The sequence below is a fragment of the Haplochromis burtoni genome, unplaced genomic scaffold, assembly GCF_018398535.1.
Source record: "Haplochromis burtoni strain Fernald_Lab_line unplaced genomic scaffold, NCSU_Asbu1 Contig_4, whole genome shotgun sequence".
NCBI classification, from domain to species: Eukaryota; Metazoa; Chordata; class Actinopteri; order Cichliformes; family Cichlidae; genus Haplochromis; species Haplochromis burtoni.
The window spans coordinates 3,556,090-3,582,008 of NW_024582365.1; the positions used below are offsets into that span (position 1 = coordinate 3,556,090).

The 25,919-nt window shown below is 40.7% G+C and overlaps 1 protein-coding gene across 3 annotated transcripts in view; it reads left to right on the forward strand.

The window, feature by feature from the left end:
- The window catches only part of macrod1 (mono-ADP ribosylhydrolase 1), a 147,068-nt gene that overhangs the window by 5,001 nt on the left and 116,148 nt on the right, over nt 1-25,919 (forward strand). The window lies entirely within an intron of this gene.

Genomic DNA, 25,919 nt, shown 5'->3' on the forward strand with positions numbered 1-25,919 from the left:
GAGGCAGGCCAGCATGCCTAAATGATGCTTGATGATGAGGCTTTAGCAGAAAATGATAGATTTTCACTGGCAGCTGACTGTCAGCAGGTGCGCGCTGTGCCAGCATCCAGTGAATATTTTGATCGTTGACTCTCACAGTTCAGTGTGACTGCTTCTGTTTGTGTGTGCTTGCAAGTAATTATACATGCATCTGTCTACAAATGTTTCAGTAATTATGTGTGTATACAGTAAGTACCGTCTCTGTGTTTCTGGAGAGGCGACTTTGTATTTTACAAGAGCTTTTACAGAGTCGTGGGATGCAAAGTAGCACAGAATTAACAAGAAGAAACAGCTAGTAAAGTGTCATTTAGCGGAGAGGACGAGGCAAGGTGACGAAGAAAAACCTCAGCAATGCCAGAGGAAACATGACTGAGAGATGGAGCGTGAGAGAGTCACACTGAGTGACAAAAAGCAAGAGGGGAGTCTGGAGGAGTGAAAAGAAGAAGATGAAAGAGACACAGGGAGAGGACACAGGCTAGTATTTAAATCTCAGACTGCATTGCCATGGCAACAAGCAGGTACAGGGTACCCTCAAAGGAGCTTTGGGCGGCAGAGTCCGATCATCCTTTCTGCCTGACTGATTGGCTGCCCAGCTGACTGTCTCCGTGGTCATTTTGTTGACTAAGCTGCTGACCTTTTCTCCCAGTGACTAACTGATTGACTAAGAGGCTTTGAGTGATGCCAGTTGCACTTAAAGAAATATGACATTAAAATAAAAGGAAACATCGAGCAAGTTAATTACGCTCATTTTTGAAATGGTAAACTTTCTGCTGTTGCAGCAAAGCTCTGACCAGAGCGTGCGGTTTTTGACATGTGGAGGAGTGTTGTGGATTTTCTGTGGCTGCTTTGAAAGGCCTTGAAGCATCATTTGGCCCCTAAGGCAGCAAACATTCAATTGAAGCCAACTGTGGCCAATTATACGCTATACTGGCAGGCTGGTAGGTAGGTTGGGAGGGTGGGGGCCTCCAGGCCTGGCTGGTGGTTAGCAATTGATTAGACACTCAAACACACGCACACATATATATGCATGAAGAGAGACACTCGTGTACACGAATGCATAGGGACGGATAAATTAACAGGTTTGAACTTCACGTGCTCCCTTATCTTGTTTCATTCCCTCCCTTCCTTCTCTCCTTTCCTCAATCAGCACTCGTTGATCAGGTAAACAGGGCGTTGCAGGGTGGGCGCTGGTTGTCGTTTGTGTCTCTCTCAATAAAGATTGGATTTACAGTAACCCTCAACTCCTCCTTCCCCCCTCCTCCTATTCCTCCCTCCCTCCTTCTTTCCACACTTTTACTGCTCCTGGCTTCTGCCCACTCCTATAAAACACTACAAACATAAAAACCCACAAGCACTTAAGAGCCGTCCGGGTGGTGGTGGTGGGGGGCATACTGGGGGAGGAGACGTGGGCAGAAACATCCTCCTCTTTACACCCCTCAATCACTCCGTCCGGAGAAGGGTAGGGAGATGGAGGGGAGGATATATTGTCTCTGATGGGCTAGCTGATTAAGATGGATTGCACAATGAAATGTCGTTGGAGTGATGCGTTCTTGGAGTGTGTGTGTGCTGCTACGCAGCAACTAACTTTGCATTAAAACCTTTTTTCAAATTGATTAAATGCAAATTTGTTGAGCTCTACTGAACTGCATTTTTGCCCTGCAAAAGTTTTATTCTTCATTTCCATTTCTACACTTACTTTTAGCCCCCTTAGTGTTTATTATGTTTGACATTAAATGCCATTTATTCTGGCCCACCGTCTTCACTGCGCAGAATAAAATCTAATTGAAAAAGATTTAAAAACTGAACCGATAAGTTCTCTCAGTATTTTTGTGTGATGTCCTTTTTCTTTTTTTTTCCCGCGGAGCTAATTCGGTGCGTTAAAGTAAATGCAGCAGCAGAGTCAGCTGATAAATCTTTCAGGCTAGACTATAAAAAACTGTCCCTAAAATTAAGCCGTGCACCGTCAAGAGATAAAGAATATTCCGGTCCTATCTCAGTCTTCGCAGCTGAACCACTTGTCTTCGTCACAATTTCTGCTTGCCAGGAGTCTTTGTGTGTGTGTGTGTGTGTGTGTGTGTGTGTGTGTCACACCTTTACACCCTTATTTCGATGTGCTGTTAAGACTACATATATGTAAGTCTGCATGTGTTCCCCTGCTTTTGCCAGGAGCACACATGAACCCAGCTCTAACTGTGTGTACGTGTTTGATGTGATTTGTCTATGAGTGGTTTGATATGTGAGCAGGTATCCTGTCATGTGCATGTGTGTGCCTGTGTGGGTGGATGAGATAGGGTCTCCCAGGTTTTCCTCTGCTGGTCAGAGATAAAGCTGTTGGTTGGCTCTGCTAACCCACCCACTGTGGCTAAAGCTGAGAGATACAAGATTAGAGCCAATAGTTTTCTCGGCCCCCAGGTGACCGACAAGAGGGAGGAAGAGAGAGTCTGTATGTGTAGGCTGGACTTGTAACATCCCCCTGGATAAGAAACTTAGAAAAGGAGATGGATGGATGGATAAAGGAGCAGGGGTGGTGTTGTGAGAGACAAAAGGTCAGGCATTAGACAGGTGAAAGGCACCAACTCTTCAGGTCACCTAGGATTTCCACCCCAAACCGTCACGTTACCGTCAGCGCAACATCAGCTTTTTGAAATAAAAAGTGTGATCGGATTGATGAACAAACATTTCTTGAGAAAAGCTGGGAGATTAAAAGCCTTTCATGAGTAATTGTAGACCGTCAGGGAAAATAGAGATATTCATAGCGTTAACTTGAGATGCTGATCAAAGCCTGAAGCTTAACTCCTCGGGAATAATAATAAAGGTTTAGGTGTGCAGTCGATTCAAAGGTCAGAAGGAGACTCAGCTCAAAGTCAAATTGGCTTGAGTGAGTACAGTTTCAGTATTCTGTTTCACAGAAGAGATGCATCTTTGTTTAGGTACATATTTACATGAATATAGGACAAATCGTCACACTGGAGAATGTGGAAAAAGCACGAGGCCTTTTTGCTCAAAAGCCCACTGAAGCGTTGGTTTTCAAAATGCTTGAGGATTAATGAATTGATTTCAGGTTTAAAAATATTCAGGCATTATGCAGATTTTTCTCCCAATGGCATCTTTCCTGGTAATTAGTCAATCAACAGAATTAAGTGCTGATCTAAATTCTGATTTTCTTTGTCACATTTAATAGTCAGTTTTCAGCCGTCTACAGCTACTGGTCTGTTTGTTTGGCAAAAAACAAGGAAATTAAGGGTCTTGCTATGACTTGTATAAAGATGCAACAGTGATGAGATGATAAGTCGTTTTTTACTCTTTGCTTTTTTCTTGTAGCCTAAACTCTAGGTTCTCAAGAATGACTCGGTCTGAGTGCCGAATAGGGAAAAAAGTGACTAGTTTAAAAAAAAAAAAAAAATCTATTTAATTTTTAATAGACCATTTAACACGTAACAGTCAATCTCCTCAAAAATTTCTTCTCTAGAAGGAAATAAAAGGGCAGGAAAAGCAAACAAAATGTTCAAATTGAGACCAAAAATACGCCTCCGTTCAGTACAAAAAATACAGCAAACAAAAACTGCATGGCTCTCGAAAAACAACTATTCAGGCCAACTTTCTGTTAGGTCTTTAAAATAGTTTGAAAAGCTTCCCCAAGCCCTTTCAAATGTGTTTGTCTTTCCGCATATATGTTATTTATCTGTGTTTTTCCTTTTTTCTTTTCAAAAAAACTGACATTCATTAATGCTTGCTTATTTTTGTTGCTCATACAAACTGAACAGAAGAAGCTTTTGAAATTATTTTTTCACATGTCTCTGCCAAACAGTGTTCCACCAGTCCAGGGATGTCAAACTCATTTCACATTACAGGCCATATGCAGCCCACTTAGACCTGAAGTCAAGTTTAACTACATATTTAATCCCTGGGAAAACATGCTCCTGTAGTAAATGAAAGAAATCTGTCAGCGTGACTCTTTGGGCTTGAATTTTAAGAGATAAATGTGTAAAATTACGAAATAGTTCTGGTGGCTCATTTCCCATAATGTCCTCTAATTATAAAACAGAAGGCTTTTACTAAGTCACAGAAAATTCTGTGTACACATTGTTAAAAAAATACCTTTCTCAAGTAGGACATGAAAAACAAGAACTTTTCTGTCATTTAATTCATAATCTAATCCTTAATTACTTTCGTGTAGTGTAAATGCCCAATTGAGATGTGTTTTAGGAGTGAAAGCTGAAAAAATTCAGTTAAAAGTCCAAAATCTGTTCACTCACATTTTCCAGAGTTGTCCAGTTGGAGTCTGCACCGAGCCGATTCTGGCCCCTGGGCCTTATGTTTGACACCTCTGCTCTAGGCTTGTACATTTAGTACAAAGGCATTTTTGAGTTCCCTCCCCAGACGCCTTAACGCCCACTCACATCCTGGGCCATCTGACCTCAGGAATTCGCATGATAAGGTGGGGCCAGGTTTCACAATGAGCTCACCCGAAACCCTGGCTGATTGGGACCCGCACCCAGTTTCACACCTTGGCTCAGGCGATTAGAGGATCATGAGGGGGTCCTTTTGTCCCTCTGTGGGGGGAAACTCCCACTAGGTTTAAATCTGGAACTCTCCACCATTTGACCTTAGAACTGAAGAAGCTTCTCGGATGAGAGGTGAAACGTCTTCAAGCAACTTAAAGAAGTCCAGACGCTTTTCTTTGCAAGCTCGACCTGGATGACTGAGAACCTTCACAGACATATTAATGGGGATGGCTGTTCTTTTATTTTTTTAACACCAGCTGCATTTATCAGACTCGGGGAGGTTTAGTCTGCTATGAGGGCGGGACTAAAGAGTTGAAACTGAAGATAAATGCTCCCTTGGTCTCAATCTGTGCGGGCTATATTACAGTTTAACATGAACCGTGGATTAATGAAAAGTACCACAGTGCATTCTTTCAGTGTTGCTCTCACGGCCTGAATAAAATGTTTCTGCTCTCGGCCTACAGGCCCCACTTTGAGAACCCTGGTCTTAAATGATTAAATGCTTGTTCTGTTAATTGAGAAAATAATCACTTCATTAATAAACAATGAATATAATTGTTTCTTGCAGCCACAGCTCTTTTTTTCTGATGTTGTTGTTGTTGTTGTTGTTGTTAGTGAAGATGATCCATATTAAAGGCTTGCTCTGCTTGGCGGCACTGCAAAAACTTTGTAATATAAGATCTGGTTCCTGCTCATGATGTAGACTATAGAGCTCGAGTGAGCAGACACAAACACTGTAAATGGCTATTAATGCTTTTTTTCTATAACGGTGGGTAATTTTGAATTGGGCCGTAAACAGAAATGATACAGCAGAAGCCGCACAAGATCAGCTTAATCTTTTATTATTACATTGTGTATACGGGTGGATGCATGGTGGGAGCATTAATAATTAAACAAAAGTGTTTTTTTGAGCTTGGATGCTTCCTTCGATTGAAATATAAATTCAAGTCAGTGTTGGGGCATCTTTTATTCATTCCAGAGAACTCCATGCTTGATGATGTCCTGTAGCAGTAGCAGGGTTGTGGGGGCCTATGGGTTATAGAGGATGAAGTTATTGGGAGTGTTGGGGAGTTATGGATGAGCGGACCCAGACGGATGGACAAGCAGCAGGACATCGACTAGAAAATGCTGGAGGAAAAAGGTGAGAGGGATGTACTCTCTGATCCTGTTTGGTGATTTTTAAGAGGATAAAACAGGCGAACCCTTGGCGCTGCAGGTAGAGCCCCTTACAAGAGCATTACCCTACAGCGTCACACTCCTTCTGCAAGGCTTCTCTGATTCTTAGCTGGCTTTGTCAATGGGGCTTAGTGCCGTGCTTAGCGCCAGAATCAGCCTGGCAGACGTCGCCGTTTTTTTTCCACGCTGCCGGAGTGTGTATGGGAGATTGTCAGGCCTGACGTTGTTCTAAATTGCTTCAGCGCAGCTAAAATTATTTCTTAGATTTCACCTGAGCTGCATTTTCCTCATTTGACTAGAGTGATGGGGGACATTCAGTGGGAATCTTGCATGCTTAACCACTTTATAAGGGATTTTCCAGCATCAGGCCAAGGATTAAGTTTTCTTTTGTTGTCGTTTCTTTTTTTCTTTTTTTTTAAACTGATCTACTGTATCTGGTCCAGCTTCTGGTGCTTAATAGTGTGTTTGTTTTAAGTATGTACATAGTGTAGCTGTTATTAGAGGATAATCAAGTTGTAGCCAGCTGTAGTAATTTTATTTTATTTTTTTAAGCAAGAGGAATGAATGTTTTCAAGGCTTCATAGACACCCTTCGACGTCTGCCAGTTAGTCACCAAGTCACACGTTTTACTCTAGGGAGGCAGCTTGTTGTGATCCACCCGACCTCTCTGGTAGTAGCAGGGGTGTGAGGGGGGGGATTGATGGAAATCCCAGAACGGATCTAGTCGTGCTGCTGAGGTCTCTTAGGCCCCACAGCGTTCTCTGTTTCCTGCAGTTACCATATATCTAACCCAGAGCACTTGTCAGGTTGTGTTAGGACAGGCTCATATTACAAGATGCAAAATGTCACACTAAGTTTGCTGTTGCTGACAAATATTTCATGCGTGTATGCTTTAGGAAAGATGGAACTCAGGTGCTGCAAAATTATAAATGTACCGTGTGTTTTGATGATTAGGATTTCAATTGAGAACCAATGAAACTCTTCTCGTTGCCTTCAGCTTGCTGGCATCTGTGAAAACTAAGCCAGAGTTGTGCTGTTTACTCTAAAAGTAAAACGAGTCCATATGCCGCTCTTGTGAAGCAGAGCAGATCCCTCATGAAATGCACTGTTTCTCCCTGCTGTAGTAACTGTACTTATTTAGCTCCAGTTCCTACAGCAGTATCCCCACTGCACTGGCTGTTTTGTGAAGCACCGCTAATGGACGCGCTCTTACAATGTGCCTGTCAACTATCTGTATACAAAAGCACTACAGAGTCAAATTGGCATCGCTGGTGTAGTTTCAGATTGAGAGCAAAAATGATGTGCTGTCAAAACTTGGTAACGACACCCTCTCCCCCTCCTCTTTCTACCAGCTACTAAACCGGGATCACTGTGGCGAGGATTGTGCAGACTCTGCCAAATGGAGACATAACCTGCTCTTTTCTTCTTTTTCTTTTTTTTTTTTTACTGTAAAGAGGATTTACTGTACAAAAAACCAATAAAAGAGAAAATCCATCAGAGTAAGATTGAGCTGTATGAAGCGAGTTCAGGCAGCGGTGGTGATCGGCAGGGTCAAAGACGGGGCTGATGCAATGTTTACCCATCATCCAAAGTACTACTATTACAGAGCAGAAGTACATTTAGCTTTGTTTTATTCCTCTGTAGGGTAGAGCAACTGTAATTGATTTAGACCACTACCCAACTGACAAATGATCAAGTTATTTTCATAATGGATTAATACGTCAGATGCAGAAGTATCATCAGCGCCATCTTGAAATATCAAAAGTAACAGCAGTAAGCAGCAGGGATGCCCTTATTATTGTGTTATATAGTTATGTAATGCTGGATTAATGCTGCCTCTTATTGATTTATGTTAATCAGCTTTTAAATGTTGCAAATTTTAAAACCATTTTTAAGTTGATCAGATTTTTAGTAACTAGTGATTTCAGCTGTCAAATTAATGTATTGCAGGGAAAAGATTAAAATGTACTTGAGTAAAATTATAAAATGTAAATAGTCATTAAATGCATAAATACCTCGAAACTGTACTTGAACAAATGCACTCTACCACTGGTGCTTGTTCCAGACAGGCGGCCCAAAAGGTGAGACAGTAAGTGTTTTCCTCAGCGAGCTCCTTTAAGAGAACACATGAAGATCAAGTGAGGCGCAGGAGAAATTGGAGAGCTGAGATTTCAGGGTTTCAAATTGGCTTCTTCTCCCAAAAACTAGATTTAACACCTTCCCAGTAAAATGTTCTTCAGTGTTGGAGTTACTGTGACACAGCCAATAATCGGTGTCGGGTCAACTCCTTAGAGATGTAATCACAGTCCGCCCACACATTTCAGTTTGACAGTAACACCATAAGTGAAGAGCCTGTCTGTGAACTTCAAGACAGCGGTAAGGACACAACGTGGGCATCGCAGGGTCTCCACAGAAAATAAGTTCGAAGACCTTTTTAATAGCACTCTAAATGTAATTTAAACTTGTGAAGGGAATAAACATCATAACTGTAAAAAAAAAAATACTCTTTTTGAAGTAAACACATTTGATGTCAGTTCAAACCGAAAAGTAAGGCCGTGTTTAGTTGAGTTTAAAAAATAAAAAGCCCATTGTTCTTGATCTGATGAACAGTGAAAGAGCTGAGAAGCTGATGTTAAGAGAAATAGACTCATATTGCTATTTTTAATCTATATGACAGGGACCTTAGATATTTCATTTAATATGACTGAGACAAAAGCAGGAAGACCACGTTTTAATGCCTCAAACAAGTCACTCTCTTTTTTTGCATGAAAAGATTACACAGGTAATAAATTGATTCAGCAGATGTGAATATTTGCTGGTTAACTTTTATGTTAATCGACTCATAAATGCCGTACAGGCTCTAACCTGTAGTAAAAATGATACCATGCATTTGGTGGACATATTTTTAAGCTTGTAAATGCTTTAAGATGGATTTAAACATTAGGCCGTGCCAGTGGGTTTTTATATTTGAATCACAATCGATGAGAGCAGTGACGCGCTGATCTAAAACCTGAGATGACTGCATTTAACGTGAAGCCAGTTGCTTTCTAAATCATAACTGTCCTCTCATTTAGAGGTTTTAGTTGTTTTTTTTTTTTTTTGAAGAACACTGGATTTTATTTATCTCTGTAAAAAAGGATTGGCTTTTTTTATAGACTTCCTTGTGCTAAATAAACTTAATTGTCACTAAGGAGACGTGCCATAGTTAGCCTGGTTTGTTTCTAATGGGAGCTTATATCTCAGCGCTCTGTGTTTGTGTTTCGAGGGTTTATGAGTTAAAGACATATCAAATGAATAGAAAATTACTATTAGGCTGCCTCATGAAGTGCCTTATTTTTTTATGCTACAAGAACTTAAATGATTGGGGGGTGTGTTTAATATCTTTTAAGGCTTTAGATGATCTGAAGTCCACCACTGAGAGTAATCAGAGTGTGTGGGCTTCAAACTCATTTAAAAAAAAGGTAGTTGAAGTGATCACAGCTGACATTTTGTTTTATGTTTAGCTACAGATTTCTGCTTGCCTTTTCAAGTCTCTTCTCTTTTTTTTTCTGCTCCTTACTTAAATCTCTACTTGTGTCTCCCACTTTCAAGCACAACACTGAAGTTGCGTTACGTCCACTCTGTCCTTTTGTATCTGTGTCTATGCCATGGGTCAAGTTTGGAGGCTGCAGAGACTCGTTGGCTGCAGCGTGGATTTAGACAGTGCTGCTGCTCTAGTTTTTTCCAGTCTAGATCTGTCTGAGTTAATAACGGTACAATTGCCAGAAAGACCACTTTACTGGTCATTCGGGCAGTGACATTAATGCTCTCTGTGTAGTCAGAATTTTGAGTGTTCAAGGTTCAGTGCCTCCCAGTTTCCACAGGATGCTGCAATGTTCAGTTTGTGTCTCAATTTGAGTGGGAAGATGAAAGGAAAAACTTCAGCGCTCGGTTTGTTAGGCTTTAATCCTTTCCCTTCCCCCTTCTTTCGCTCATGAACTCGGGCATCATCGCAGTGCTGTGACCTGAGAGGAGTGAGACATCGGCGCTAGACAAATGGGCCTTAGTTTATAGCCTCAAACTGATTTACACCCTGACATTGAGAAGTTAACATACCCTTGGAGAGTTAATCCCTAATGTTGTCTGGGTCAGTAAATAAACCGAAAGAGAAAAGCCAAATTGAAGGAGTTTGCAGAAAAAGCTCATTCGTGCTAATTATTTCTCTCCCACCCCTCCCTAGTTAAAAGCTTTCCCACCCCTCCAATCAATCGCCACTTTAGCGAGCAGGAAGGGTTGAAGGAAGTGTGAGCCTCATTAGCCTGATTGGGCCAATGTGGGAGATGGAGAGAGATGGACTGAATGAAGGAGTTAAAGAGAAAAGGAGTCAGCTTGATCCTCAGCACTTGGCCCATCAGAGCTTCTGTCAACAAGGCAAGTGCTGCATTCAAATGTGTTGGTTTGTTTTGTAGAGTTGGGGCTCCTAGTGGGATTTGGGTGGATCTGCTGATGGTATCTATGCTGAATGGGAAGCAATTAATGATGTGTGCTGCTTGGAGTTTGTTAAGGTAAATATTGTCTGTGTCAAAAGTGAGCAGACTGGGAATGTTGCCTTTGTTTTTAATTTGATTGGAAGATTAAGATTAAGGGTTGAAACCTAATGAAGGCACGGGAAGAACTTAGACACACAGTCAGGACAGAGACACATTTTTTTTTGTAGTTTTGCCTTTGTACACCATCACAGTGGCTTTTAAATTAAAACAGTCAAAATGTGATTGAAGTGCAGACCTTTAATTTAACTGTTTAGGAATTACTGCTGCTTTCATACACAGTTCCCTATTTTAAGAGGCTCAAAAATGATTTTAAATATTTGTAGCCAAGTTTTTATTACTTGGCTAAAAATCCTTTGCAGTCAATGACTGTCTGAAGTCTAGAAACCATGGACACCACTAGATGCTGTGCTTCTTCTCTTTAGATCTTTTGCCACTCCTTTACCGCAGCTGCCATCAGTTGCTTGTATGTGGGACTCTCTGCATTCAGCTTTGCATTTAATACCTGAAAAGCTGCTCTATTGGATTGAGATGGCTTTGCTGTCTGATCAGTTTTGCAGCAACTGCCTGAATCTGAGCAGAGCATACAGCCCGACACACTTCAGAGTTCATCCTGCTGTTTCTAACAGTGATCACATCATCAATAAACAGTGTTGACCCGGTTCCACTGGCAGCCATAAAACTACGCCCTTGTAGTGATGCAGTCATGTAGTTCTTCGTTTCATCGGCCCCAAGAATCTTTGTCCCCCAGAACTGTGCAGACTCTTTTCGATGTTTCTCGGTAAAGTCTAATCTGGACTTTTTGTTCCTTTTATTTAAACTGAAGTAAACTAATTTTGTTTTATTCAAAGGATGCATTTAAATACCAGGCAGTTTGGTGCAGGGTGAATTGGTTAGTTAGCAGTATTGGGATAACAGTGAAGCACTATTGTAGACTGGTTATATCAAGGGTTGTATACTGTTTTGTAAGGTATTTAAGTTAATGATGCTGATTAGATTCACTGTTTGAATTCTACCTTTTTATAGTGTCTAGAGGTTAGAAATCAGCTGCTCACATCACATATTTTCCTGTTAAAATAACAATGAATGTCAGGGTAGCAGCACAGGTCAGCTGATAACAGTCTGTACACAAAGAAAAATCTATTTGGGTTCACAGCACAAATTACTGTGTGATTTATTTCTGAGTTAGACCTTGCCTTAAGGTGTAGTTACACTTTAAACTACAAATTTCTGCTCTGTGAGTATCGAGTCTCCTTCAGATTCTTGGTCAGGTCCACACCTTGCAGGTCCAGCTTTAACAAAACAATGTGATGGCCAAAACTCTGACTAATGTGTGAAATCTTGGCATCTGTATCCATTGTTTAGATAAAAACAATTTTGTCCTAAACACACAGTTTTGGCATAATCGTAACTAATTAAACCATAAAAATTTAAACAAAGAGGAGAAAAAGGAAATAAATCATGTCCATGTGTTATTTATGAACTGTCTAATACCAAGAAACTTCATCAGAAGTATGCGGTTGTGGTTTAATCAGATCTGATTGACACCATATTTTTCCAGGGCAAAACAAACAGCACAGAGATCTCTCAGGGGAAGGAGGGAGGCTTTCAGGGCATTTGAAGCCTTCGTGTAGTCATATTAAAGGAGGCAGACGCTGTGCATTTTTATTAAACTCATATGCCGGCATGACTCACACGTCGTGCTTTAATTGGCCTTTCTGGACAGCCGGAACCTGCAACATTTTCAGACCTGCCTTCAGTTTTGCTCAAAGACTCTTTCAATATTCTTTTTGAGACGGTTGCTTTCGAGTGTTTACATTAGCAGAGGAAAGCAACATTACTCTGCACAATTAAACTGTTAGTAAGACGGAAAAGAGAATAGTAAAGATCTGCAGTGGGATGTAAGAAGTCTGTCGTTTCTGCAGCCAAGTGAGTTTTATTGCTCAGGACTCTCAGGAAAGACTTTAGCCTCTAATATGTGAAATCTTTCAAAAGTAATATTAAATTTATTACTGATTTACTGACAGCTGACCAAAATGTTGCTAGAAATTTAAATGATCACTTATAGTTCTCTCTAGCAGCAATTCCAGTGACAATCCTGCTGGCAGAAATTTGATCTGATCTTAAAATTGCTTGTGAGCTCATTTGGGACAAAAAAAGACCAAGGGTGAAATTGTCTACCTAGCTCGTGCTTGAGGAAAGAAGAGACAAGGCTTTACCATTGTTAGGGGATTACTGCCTCTCAGCCCAGTGGCGTCCACTTCTATGCTGGTGCATCTCGTCCTATGAGGCCAAATGGAAGAATATTGAGTTTTATTTATTTCCTTTCCAATCAAATCAGCGCTTGGTTATGTTGAAAATGATCAAGACATCTAGCCAGTGGGTCAACCTTTCACTGAAGATAGATGATATATGATATGATTGAACGTTTCCAGCTCCAAAATGAAGTTAAACTGAATCTTAGGCGTCCAGCAAACAATCCTGACTTTGCACCAGTGATGCAAGATTGCAAATTTAGACAGTGAGCATGTTATGGCATTATCTGCACATGTAAGATTGTTAAAATCTGTAACTTGTGTCAGACATATGGGCTTTAAATGCCTCAATCCACATTAACTGCCACATATGATACAGATATTAATTGTCGCATGTAATACTACTAATAAAGGACTCATAAGCAAGTTAGCATCACATCACTGAATAGTGAGACTACTGATTATGTGAAACAACGATAGGAGAAAGAACTGGGCACTGGAATATCTGTGGATATAGGTGGCAAACTGCTTTATAGACACACTCATCTTAAAACATATTCCTGGACCTGCTGTTGGAAAAACTTTAAGTAAAAATCCAAACAAACTGGCCTGCTGGGTGAATATTGAAAAATACTGGCTGATTATACCCTCATATTTTGGATTTGTGCCTTTAATCCAACCTGGAAGGAAGTAGCAACAATCATCTCTAAAGGCTTGGGCTTTAAGGTTTGCTGAACTTTTACCGTTCTTTATCTTGGATGTACGCCAGATAGACTAAGCAATACCTTCTGAAGATCCCTCTGGCAACAAGCAAAAAGCCATTAAAAATTGATGGCTTCAGGAAAATTGCCCTACTGCCACATTGTTCGTCAATACTCTCAAACATACACATACTGAACCAGACGACATATTATATACGGAGAATAGAATATGTCGTCTGTGGAGGGAGAAATTGTGCTCTTTAAACCCTTGAAACAAACACATGTCGCGTTGGTGAGAAGCATGTTTTTTCATTTACACATACAGTATTTATTTTAAAATATGCAATTTTGTATTGGCATGTATTTCAAAAGTCTTTGTGGGCTAAATTCACTCAATCCATTCAGTGTTTTGCTCTCCATACCTAAATGAATTGGTAGATTAAGGAAGTAACTGATCAGAAATCGTAGAACAGCAAATATGGAAGATCAGAGATGACACACATAATCTCCTCAGAGACTTCTGAAAGTAACCCAGGGTCTCTTCCCAGTCGGGCTTGCCTGGAAAACCTTCAAGGGGGGGAGTCATCCTAACCAGATGACATCTCATTTGGCTCCCATCAACATGAAGAAACAGCCATTTCAAGCTCCCTCTATATGTCCATGATACTCACCCTGTAGTATGATTTGGATGTGTGTAGCCAGAAGCGTGATGGTCAAGCGGTCATTCCTGTTATGCTTCTTTTAAGTCTGCTTGAGGCACGCTGCCTGGGCTACATGTGCAGTTGGTCAATTGTAAATTCTCTGCAGACGAGTCCACGTGGTCACAAAAATTGGCAAGTCTGCACGGACCCTCTTGCTCACCGACTGGTGACAAAATTTACATAACTCGGACCCCCGCAGACTCAGAGGAAAGTATAATCAACGCCTTAGGCTGAGCCCAGCCACCCTACTGAGTAAACACATTTCGGCGTCTTGTATTCATGACCTCACTCTTTTGATCATTACCCAGATCTCATGACCACAGGTGAGATTTTCATTATGGATGACTGATCGCGTACAGATCCATTGATAAGTACACAAGCACAACTTCTCCAAGCGTGTACAGTATTCTTATACTAAATGGTATTAAATCTGATTTTTAATTAAAGGTTTTAAAGTATTTTCTTTCTTTTGGGAGGTTTTGGAAAAAAGTAATTTTATATTTTCCAATTAGGATTATAATAGTTTGTTACAGTTGGATTTGTGCTATGTCTGTTCTTCTCAGAGTCTTATAGAGGAAAGAAAAAGGAGTAGCAGGGACATTTAAATTCATTTAATGTCTCTTGGGGAAAGCAGTGGAGTCACATATAAAAATCAGAAAAGTACTAACCCTGCACTGCTCCTGAAAAATATGGCACCATTGGATTATTTGGTCTCTGCTGCTACCAGCTCATCAGCTCCTTCTTGACCGCAGACTGGTAACATATCAATAAATATTTCAGTATTTCACTGAGCGCTACAAAAGGGAGACAGCAGGTTAAGCGATTACATCAATACACTATTCATATTTCCTTAATTAGAACAAATAAAGACATTAAATTGTGGAGGATATTAAGCATTCTTAGGTTTTGTATTGTTCTTCCCCGGAAATGGCATTAATGCATATTTCTTTTTAGGGCTTTAAAATGCCTTAATAAGTCTTAAATTGGATTTTTAAAAGTGTACAGTCAGACTGTGTAGGAATAATTGTTTGCATTCCTGGTTTTTCATGACTATAAAAGTGTTCACTTTGTTAAATATTGGAGTCAGACTAGTAATCAGAGCGGCATTGTTGAGACTTTGCCTGTGCATCCAAATGTCTTGTCTTCTTGGATGCTAAGGTTAAATGCTTGAGCAGTTCCAGCACCGTAATTATGACCACAATCACCTGATGAATATTGTGACTGAGTTTATCAACCTTAGATGACTGCCGTTTTTCATTTAGAGGTTTTCCATTAGTATTGAACCCCGTTTCACTGAAGCAGCTTTGCAAGTAATTTTTTACTCAAATCGAGACTCACAGGACTGAATTGGGGGGGGGGATGGAAATTAAGAACACATTGGGGAAGATTATCCTCATTGTAGGCGGTGTTATTTGAATAATAAAGTATAATGCAGTCTGACAATACCCCTCCATTTTCTCTAATCTGCGTAATCATAGTTTAGTGAACAAAGTACAAAGCATGTATCATTGTAACCTCCAAAGTGGGCTTTAAAGTATTCCTAAGTCCTCTTCCCTTCTCTTTCCACCAGCCAATACAAGGGGTCCTCATTGTCTGCTCATATGTCCTCATCACTGATGATGCTTTTGTCACATAATTACCAGCATGCACATTCAGAGAGTACAGGGAGTGCACACGGCACACACTGCACACAATTACCATCTTGTAATTGCGATCTATCAGGCGTTGTTGTGAAGCGGTGATGCACACGCTGTCGGCTGTGCTGCATTATCAGAGCTTAGGAAATGACAAGACTATTTATAGGGGCTCTTTATCCACTTATCCTGCTGTTGCCATTGTCCTCGGGTGCAACGGGCAGCCCTGGTTAAAGCTGGACTGACAGACGGGTTGGTCAGTTGGATACTGCGGGACATAAGTGTGTAAAAGTTTGGACTCTATGGTGAAATGAAGTAATAAAGCACCCCCTGCAGGAAACTTGTTGGTCCTTAGCTGCATTATTAGGACTTCTCCTGACTCTTTAAACTCCCAAAACAACAAAAGAGCTAATATTTTATGATGACAGGCTCCTCTAAGCCACTCGCTGAAGGTATAAAATCAGGCTAAATGATGTAATCTAAACAGGTTAAGGCTATAAAAAGATATTAAACTCTCCATTCTGCAATTCCCCTGTCTGAATTATAATTTAGAAATGGCAGTGAAGGGGAAACCGTGGAAGTCAAAACATAGAAAGCTTTAAGATAAAGATTTAAGATAAAACTGCACCTGAGCCGCAAGAGAAATGCCAAAATCAAACCCATGGAGAGCTAAGCAGAACAGTGCACAGTTTATCGGGTTGGGTTGTATGACAACCAGAGGCACAGGAAATACTGACAGAGCCGAATATCATGAATTGAGTCAACAAAGAGGTTGATTTCTGCAACAGGGCAATGATCCAAAGCAGAGCTCAAAATCCACCTTGAACTACTTACAAGAAACATAAGCTGAATCTTTTGGAGCATCCCTCTGAGTGTCTGACCTGCACATCACTGAAGATCGGAAAATCAGTTGGGAGACCTTGGAAGTGCTGTGTGTGCAAGGGGTGCCTAAAAATATCTCAGAACTTGAAGAGATCTGCATGGTAGAGTGGGCGAAATTTCCCAAATCAGGAAAAGGAGGACTCTTATCTGCTACAAAATGTGTCTGAAGGCTGTGATAGCTGCCAGCGAGATACAAATAGCTTCCTTCCAAGTCATTAACATTTGAAGGAAGACTAATATTTTAATACTTTCTGTGTTTTCAGCACTTTTCTTTACTACTTTAAACTTATAAATTAATTGTTGCTGATTTACTGGACTTGTGTACAAGCAACAGATTTATTGAGCTTTTAAACAGGCAATTTGTTCAACTGTTGCAGTTTTATCTTAATTATTTCAATTAAGGCATAATATTTTGTTTTGTAAGGCCCCCGGCACACATCTGCTTTCAGAGCACGAGCCAAGACATTTCTGTGGTCAATTTACTTTCAACACACCAGTGATCCAGTAATTAAAAAAAGGGAAATATTTATCCATATAATTAAATGTGATGTTTGCCACCTCGTGTAAAGTAAACTGAGATGAAATTGTCAGTTGATATGCTTTTCAAGAAAAGAAAAAAAAAAAAAACGAGGGATAAGAAGATGTGAAGGACACTGTGATGTATTGGAAGGACACTTGGATCACAATAACACTGAAGTGCTCAGAAGATTTATTACACCCTTTACGTCTTGTGTCTTCTCCAGGATCAACAACCTATAACCATTTCGTGGTCTGCACACTCATGAGAAAGCCAGTTACGTGTATGCATGAGTGTGCTGCTAATGTTTTCACATTATTGTGTTCAGATATGTTTATGTAATGGTGAGGTTCGGGCTCTGGGGAGGCCGTTGTGTGTTTGTTCTATCCAGGTATGCGTTTACAGCATTGGTTGGAGCAGACCTTCCCAAAGTGTGGGGCCCGCCCCCTAGAAGGGGCGCAGAGCCATTGCAGGGGGGGGGGCGCGGTGTGAAAAGGGGGAAAAAACAAAACGCTTGGACACTGCTAGCACGGGGCGCCCACAGAAACGCAAAGCAGGAGATGAAGCATCGCTGAATATGTTTCCAAACCAACTTCATTCTAAGCCAAAGACTAGAAAATATGGTGAAGCATATCTTCCCTTTGGTTTCACCTGCACAAGTGCCGAGGTAGGTCTCCCCTGCAGAATTGGTTTTCCCTTTGTCGGGAGCAGCGCTGGGCTCTTCAAATCACGGACAAACAGTATCCCACAGTTGTTTATGTTTTTAAACCCATTTTGCACAGAGAGGCATTTTTTGAAAAATGTATTGATAGCAATGTTGAATATTATTACACAGGAAAAAAAAACAACTACACGTAAAATAATTACACCGTGACGCCTCTGCCTTTCTAAATAGAGGGACATTAACTGCGTCCCTATGTAAGCGTGTAAATCCTGAAGATAGTCAGATTAACATTATTTTGTCTCTATCTGCCATTCTGCAATTCATCTCATGTAAACAATAACGTGAGGCACAGCGTGACGTGAAAAAAGGCACATACCTTTGACGTTGAGTGATGAACTCTGTATTCCTCGTCTACAGGTAAACGCAAAAAAGGAGTTTTAAAAAAATCTCAGTTTTCGGTGATTCGAAACGCCGTTTACGTGTGGACGAAACAGCTGCGTTTTCAAAAATACCCGTGTAGGTGCGGACGTAGCGTAAAAGAGTTAGTAGTTTATTTTATTACTACCTGTAATTTATTGCAGATTACTGGGGGCGGGGGGCGCGAACATTTTTCTTGTAAAACAAAGGGGGGCCTAACAAAAAAAAGTTTGGGAACCACTGGATTGGAGTGTGTTTGGGATTACTGTCATCCTGAAACGCTGTTGTCATTCAAACTTATTGCAGGTGGTACTGCATGGTGGATCAAAATCTGATGGCACTTTTCCTGCATTCATAATACATTCAGTTTTGACAAGATCGCCAACACCACTGGCTGAAATACAGCCACAAACTGTGTTTCATTTCCTGACCTCCTCTGTACATATTAATGATTTAATCCAATCATTATTTGCAACTCTGCTAAAAAAACCTCTTTTCCCGCTCTGCACAAGTTAAGCTCTTATATGTTAGTACTGTAATCCTAAACAAAACAACTATGCACACAGCTTTACCCCTGACATTAGTAAATAAGTACTTAGAAATCCTTGGTTTATTAAAAACCTCTACATACTGCATTAATCTTTCTTTCTTTTTTTATGTGACCTGAGGTTGCTATGTCCCTTCAAAATAAAAGCAGTTGTAAGAGTAGTATGCGAGGTTTATTAAAGCATGTTTGGTGTTTCTGAGAATGGACAAACTGCATGATGTATCCGATCATGGCTGCAGTGATACAGCATTTCTTCACTTCTATGAAATGTGAGACACGTATATGAACTTGATAGACATCCAATTTGTAGTCCAAAGGATTTAATATGATGTTGGTCCACCTTTTGCAGTTGTAACATTTTCCACAAGGTTTCACAAGCAGATTTGTGAGGTCAGACACTGATGTTGGACAAGAAGACCTGGCTCACAGTCATCCCAGAGGTGTTCTATCGGTTTGAGATCAGGACTTTGTGCAGGCCAGTTAAGTTCTTCTACACCAAACTGGCTCATCCATGTCTTTATGAGCCTTGCGTTGTGCACTGGTTTGCAGTCATTTTAGAACAGGAAGTACCATCCCCAAACTGTTCCCACAAAGTTGGGATCACAAAATTATCCAACATGTCTTGGTATGCTGAAGCATTAAGAGTTCCTTTTGTTGGAACTAAGGGGCTGAGCCCAACTCCTGAAAAACATTTCCACACCATAATCTCCCCTCCACCAAACTTTACTCTTGGCACAGTGCAGTCAGACAAGGACTGTTCTCCTGCCAACCACCAAACCCAGACTCGTCCATCGGATTGCCAGACAGAGAAATGTGATTTGTCACTGCAGAGAACATTTCTTCACTGCTCTAATGGCGTCATGCTTTACAACACTATATCCAATGCTTTGCATTGTGCTTGGTAAGGCCTGGATACAGCTGCTCGGCCATGGGAATCATTTCCACGAAGCTTTGTATGCTTCTTAAACTAATCCGAAGGCTGCATGAAGTTTGAAGATCTCTCCGCAGAGAGCTGACGACCTCTGCACACTATGCTCCTCAGCATCCACTGACCATTCTCATTTTACTTGGCCTACCACTTTGCTGATGAGTTACTGTTGTTCCCAACCACTTCCACTTTGTTATAATACCACCAACAGTTGACTGTAGAATATTTAGTTGCGAGGAATTTTCACGACTGGACTTGTTGCAAAGGTGGCATCCTATCATGCTGATATGCATGAGCGACCCATTCTTCCAGAAAGGTTTGTAGAAGCTGACTGCATAACTAAGTGCTGTATTTTATACACCTGTGACCATGGAAGTGACTGGAACACCTGAATTCAATGATTTGGATGAGTGAATACTTTTGGCAATATAGTGTATCATAATCCAGCCTGTGTTATCTTTTTATTACCAGACAGCATTTTTTTGTATAGAGCAGTGTTGACAGAAAGCAACATGCAACAATGCCCTTTATGCATCTGTTGCATATAAATGATTGCAACTTTTCAAGGCTACTTAATCTGCAGGTTTCTATCTAATTTTATTGTTAATCAGCAGTTGAAGTCTGAATTAAGGCTGTCTGTTACACTGTGCATTGCTGCTGTCATTCTGTGAAGCCTCACTGCTCACACAATGAACACAGCAGAGAGAGAGCAGGTGCTGTGCCAGGAGTGCAAGATGTCATTGTAAAGCAGTATGATACTGTACATGGGGTTTTTGCAGTGCCTTAAAAAAAGAACAGCTGAAGGGGCATTGAAAGTGGCTAAATGTAGTGACAAAGTGACCTCAGTGAGGTGAACGGAAGTTTGAGAGAGAAAGAGAGATGCTGCACAAGCTGAGATTAGTTACAGTTCCTCATTTAACAACAAAAGAAAAACCCCAACAACATATCCAAATCTTAAAATTCAACAACAGACAAATATCTAAATAGCTGAATATTTGGGTAGAGCCCTAGTACGCTTTTAATTTTTCACCTATCCATGCTGAGCTGAGCAATTTCTCCTCAATTGCAATTTCATTATTTTGCTAAATATTTGTTGTTGTCTTAGCGCAGCATTAAATAATGCAGGTTTGAACTGGGCAGTTACCTTTTGTGTGCTACACCTCTGGAATGATCACAATTCACTGTGTGGCATTTTCAACTAAGTAATGAATAATTTACTGTGCTCCAGGAATTCATTTATTTTTTGGCTGAGTTGTGTCTGCCTCTGCTGAAGAAAGGCCGAGAGCCAGTACTCCAGAGAAATCACAAGTTGCCATAACTACAAGTGCTGAGGTCTCTGTGTAGTCCAGAGTATAGCCCCAGAGAGGTGGGCAGTAAGCCGACCATGAATGACGGCTGAGAGCTGCGGAAGACCACATCCAGCAGGAGCCGGCTGCCTGAAGCGCCCTTTAGCCAGAGTCGTTCCTCTGCAGTGTTTGCTCGTGTGGGTTGAATGGCTGATGGGTTATCGTATGAGAAAAAGAAAGCTATCAATTATTCACTTAATGTCAGCCTGGGATAGATAATGAGACAAATCGCATGACGACTACTTAAGGTTGACTTTAATTCTCTAGTTCTCTTGAATTTAGATGCTCTTTTTCTCCTGAAAGCAAGGTTACAAAAGCAATCCTGTGTTTTAGGGGCTCATAATTAAGCTAAACTAAAAGATAACATGCACAGTGATCGGAAATTGAATAGAAGACAATTGCTGTACAAGGAAAATTTGGTTATCTTTTTGCACATGCTTTGAGCGTAGTTACAGCTGAACTTTACTTGGAAGACTTCTTTTTTTTTTTGTACTCCTTCACACTAGAGGGGCTTTGCAGTAGCACCAAAGTGTCTCTCTCTGATAGACAGCCTAATTCATACAGTTGGTGTTTTCATAATCCCCCAGAGGCTGTCTTGGTGTGCTCTCTCTCTTGTTTATTCCACTGATGTCCTCTCCACCCACTGCTACCAAAGAAGCCAGACCACTGCAGCCTAATGTCTGTCTGTTGTTGTTGTTGTTGTTGTTATAGCTCTTCATCCCTCTGAGGTATCTCATTGGTTTCTAGGAGTGTGTCGGTATAAAAGATACACACGAGTGTTTTTAATCTGGCCCCCGGGATCACTGGTCCCTTGTCAATTCAGGCTATACAAATGTGTGTCCAATAATGAGAACCTTTAAAATTGATTTAAAACTGCTGTGTTTGTCATGAGTTGGTGTTTGTAAATCTGTGCACGTCTGTTGAGAGCTGTTTTCATATCCTGCAAAGATTTGAGGAAGGCAAGGTCTCGAGAGAGTTTTTGCTTAATGAACAAAAAGTAAAATGGCTTTGTTAAAAAAAAAAATCACACTAAGTGGGGAAAGGTGCTGTTTGGAGTCGAGCTGCAAAATGAATAAGAGAGAAAAGGAAAAACTAAAATCCAATCTTCAGGAAAAAGAGCCTTCATGTTATAGTCACCAACATGTTTTTACTTGAATCATAACTCAATAAAAAAAAACATTTTTTTAATGTTTGTTTGCTGCTTGTTTGCTGTATACTAAAGCATTTTCATTCCAGTGTATGAAATAGTTCTGCTCTGTCAGGTACACACGGTGTCCTTGGGCTTTAGGGCCTTGACACATCAGTCACAGTAATATTGGACGCTGAAAGACTGGTTAAAGAGCCAAGTCCACGGTCCACGTGTAACTGAATTACATGGACATGAAAAACAAGTATTTACAGAATACCAAATAATTAAATAACCACCGACACTGAGCTAGAGTATTGCTCAAAAGTCTTGAGCCATCTATTTCTTTATACTTGGCTTCAAAGGAGCCACAATTTCTTAGATTTTTTAAAGCGATCTTCAGTAATAGTTCGTCTGATAACGACTGTGTTGAGTCTGTTCCTTCCCATTCCATGCAAGGCCACCTGGGTTGGCTGGAAGACTGTTTACTTAGCCTAGCAGGGCGAAGGACACTGTCTCAGCTGAACTATGAACACACATACACTTACACTGATAAGCACACACTGATAAGCACACACTCATCTTAACATCAGGGATAGCTCAGTAGGTAGAGTGGTGGCCCCATGATCGGAAGGTCGGGGGTTCGACTCCACTGAACGGCTACCCTGAGGTACCCCTGAGCAAGGTACCGTCCCTACACACTGCTCCCCGGGCGCTGCACTGGTGGCTGCCCACTGCTTCACTGGGTGAATGGGTTAAATGCAGAGGAACTATTTCCCTATGGGGACTAACATGCACACTTTACACTTTACACATCCCCCTCCCTTTCCAAATGCCTTCGATGCTTGTTTCCTGCGGGGGAACACGGCGGGTCTGTGTGCCGCGCTGGAATGGTAGCGCTGTGCAGGGCGGCTGCTGTGTTCGCTTCGGATTACTCCTCACCCCCCACCCAATCCCGTGGCTTGTCACGTCTTTCACAAAGTTGTGCTGTGGACATTTATATGCTTTTTGTGCAGAGGAGTTTTTTTTGTTTCCTGTTCTCATGCTGTCCTACCATGGAAGCACAGCATGAGTAGAGGTCTCTTTTTTTCCTCTTGTACTTTCCCATTGTAGTGTACATTTCAGTGTTTTTCTGTAACGCTACCGATCTCCGACTTGTATCCCCATGTAATGTCTGTGTTGTGTGTGTAAGGTCAGGGGGTCCCATTTCACTGCAGGGCAACCTGCATGTGGCGAATAAAGCTTTGATTGATTGGTTGATTGATCTGGGTTTCTGAAGCTCCTTAAAAGTTTGTGTTTGGAAATTGGCTACATTTTTACCCATTTTCCATCCAGTCCTTATACCTGACCATTGTTTAAGCCACTTAACATTGACCTACGAATCATTCAAGCATAAATAAGGTGCCTAACTCAATGTATGAAGCACTGTTGTCTTCACATGTCAACTAAGTAAAGAACCTATGTTATATTGTATCATTAGGCACTTACAAGCAGCCGGCCACAAAAAACAGATATTTTGTTCCCATTGCTTTAGTTCCCATGTGACAGGCATAAAATAGTATTTTTGCACCAACAAGGTGATTCCTAAAGAGCTGAAAAACTGGCACGTCAGTCTGCCGTGTGGTCTGCATTTCTGTATCTGCTTCACTCATTTAGAGTTGGTTCTGTCTTTTACACCAAAATGATAGGTAACAGATTTTTTTTTTTTCATATAAACTCAACTTAAAGTGAATGATGATATTCCTCTTTAACTGCTGGATGTTAATAATGTCAACATATAAACTTAAAAGATGATGAATTGTAAATCTCTAACCAGAAATCAAGGTAAAGCATCGAATATTAAACCGCATGTCTGGAACAACAACTCTTCTCAGGCCATGGAAATTGGAAAAGTAGAGGGCAAAGGAAGAAGTTGCAGGATTAAAAAAAATATAGCAGAAATTCATGTCCTAAGGAAGAAATCCAGCAGAGACCCGAGAGATGATAAGTGGACTGTTTCTCATGGTGCTTTAAATAACGTCTCATTTACACAAGCACTTTTTTCTTATAGATAAATGCTATCTAACTATTCTATCTAACATTCATTAGTAGATAACCTGCTCTACCCTGATGAACTGGTCTGCAAATCAGTGGAAACAGGTCTCCTTGAGTGAAGAATTCAAAATTGAAATTTTTGGTTCAGATACAACCATCTATAAAACACGGTGGAGGCTTCGTCATGCTTTTGGCTGCATTGCAGACAGTGGTGTTGGGGATCTGATTTTGATCCACCAACTTGAATTAATTTGACTGACAACAGTTTCATTTTTAGGCATGAGAATGATCTCAAACGCGGTGCCATTTCAATAAAAGCTTGCGTGGATAGAAAAACACAAATTGTAGCACAATCGGTCATTGATTATTCCTCCCCGGAGCCTGGACCTCAACATTATTAAAGATGTGTGTGATCATCTTGACAGAGAAAATGTTTGTTTCAAGAAACTGCTGTACCCGTTTTCCATTTCTATAAAGAACTGAGGGCCGGCTCAAGACTTTTGCACAGTGCTGTATTTTTCTGAAACGTCACACTCAGCTTGATCTGGAAGTAGCTGCCGCTGCAGCCGGTGAAGCTGTGGCTGGATCTGCGTGCCATAACAACATTATTATGAGATCAAACATACTGAAATGTGCCAGTTCTGATATGTTCACACTCAAAGCTTAAAGCATTAGGCACAAAAGTTGGCAGAACACCCTAACACACACAAGTTAGATTAGCATTTTTAGATTATATGCTGTACTGGTTGTGGAGCTGTGATAACAAAATGCAGGGTCTTTGACATTGTGTCATTTAGTTTGGCTCTAGCTCAGAGTGAAAGTTCAGTGAATTTTAAGGTTATTTGGCTGTTGATACGGTGCCCTTTTTTGTATGAAAGTAACTCTGGCAATGACCAATGCGAATCTGGTCAGATGGAGAGCATATAAAGCAAAAAAAAAAAATTAAATAGCTTTCTGTTGTCCCTGAGATTGTGGCGCTAATTTGGCTTAACAATTAGCCCCTTCACAAATTAAATGCATGCTAAAAAATGACACCTACCTTGTGTGTTTAAGTGCAATACCAAGAAGTCATTTATAAGCATTTGTATGTGATGAGTTAGAAGTAAACGGGCAGTTTGACTGTTGCCGTAAAGACAGTGCATAATGGCACCGATGCTAAAGGACACCTTGTGCATATCTGTGAAACGCCAGCGGCTTTGACAACGCAGCAGTATTTGAGGTCCTCTCATGTTTATATGTTGCATCTGTTCATGTTTTTCTCTGCCGTGCCCTTGACTGCTGCGAAGTCAAGAAAGAAAATGTAAACTTACACATTCACCCGTGCAGTGCCTTTTCTTTTCTCAGCTCTGCCTCAGTATTTGTAGAAACATTTGCATTCAAACTATCTGTGCCAAAAAGATTATGTTGTGGATTTGATTCGGTTGACTGTGCATGCATACATGCATGCATTTCCTCAAATGCATGCATTGAGAGGAATACAGTGACCTTTTCACTAAATAAGCTTATAAATGCACGCAAACAGCGGAAGATAACTCGCGTTGCGGCTTTAAATCATCCGTGGCAGCACTGTTGTGAAGAAAATACTGAGCACGGAGTTTAAAATGCAACCGACCATTTTACTGCACATCAGTGAGTTGAGCCTGTTTGTTAAAGGAATAGAGGTCGCATAGTCAGAAATTAATTCAAATGAGATGAATCGAAACTCAACACACTGCTGTTGTGCTTCTATGTTCGAACTTTAACACGTGTTATATATATCTAACACATCTTAATAATTTAAAGCACAGTTTATTCTCGCAAAGTAATTACTTTTGGACAGACGTACTAGTTGTTGTAACTTAATGGAAGCCTTCACTTTGATCCGATTTGTTACAGTGCAAGAATAAATTTAGCCCGAACAGATGCTTACCCCCAGTCTCGG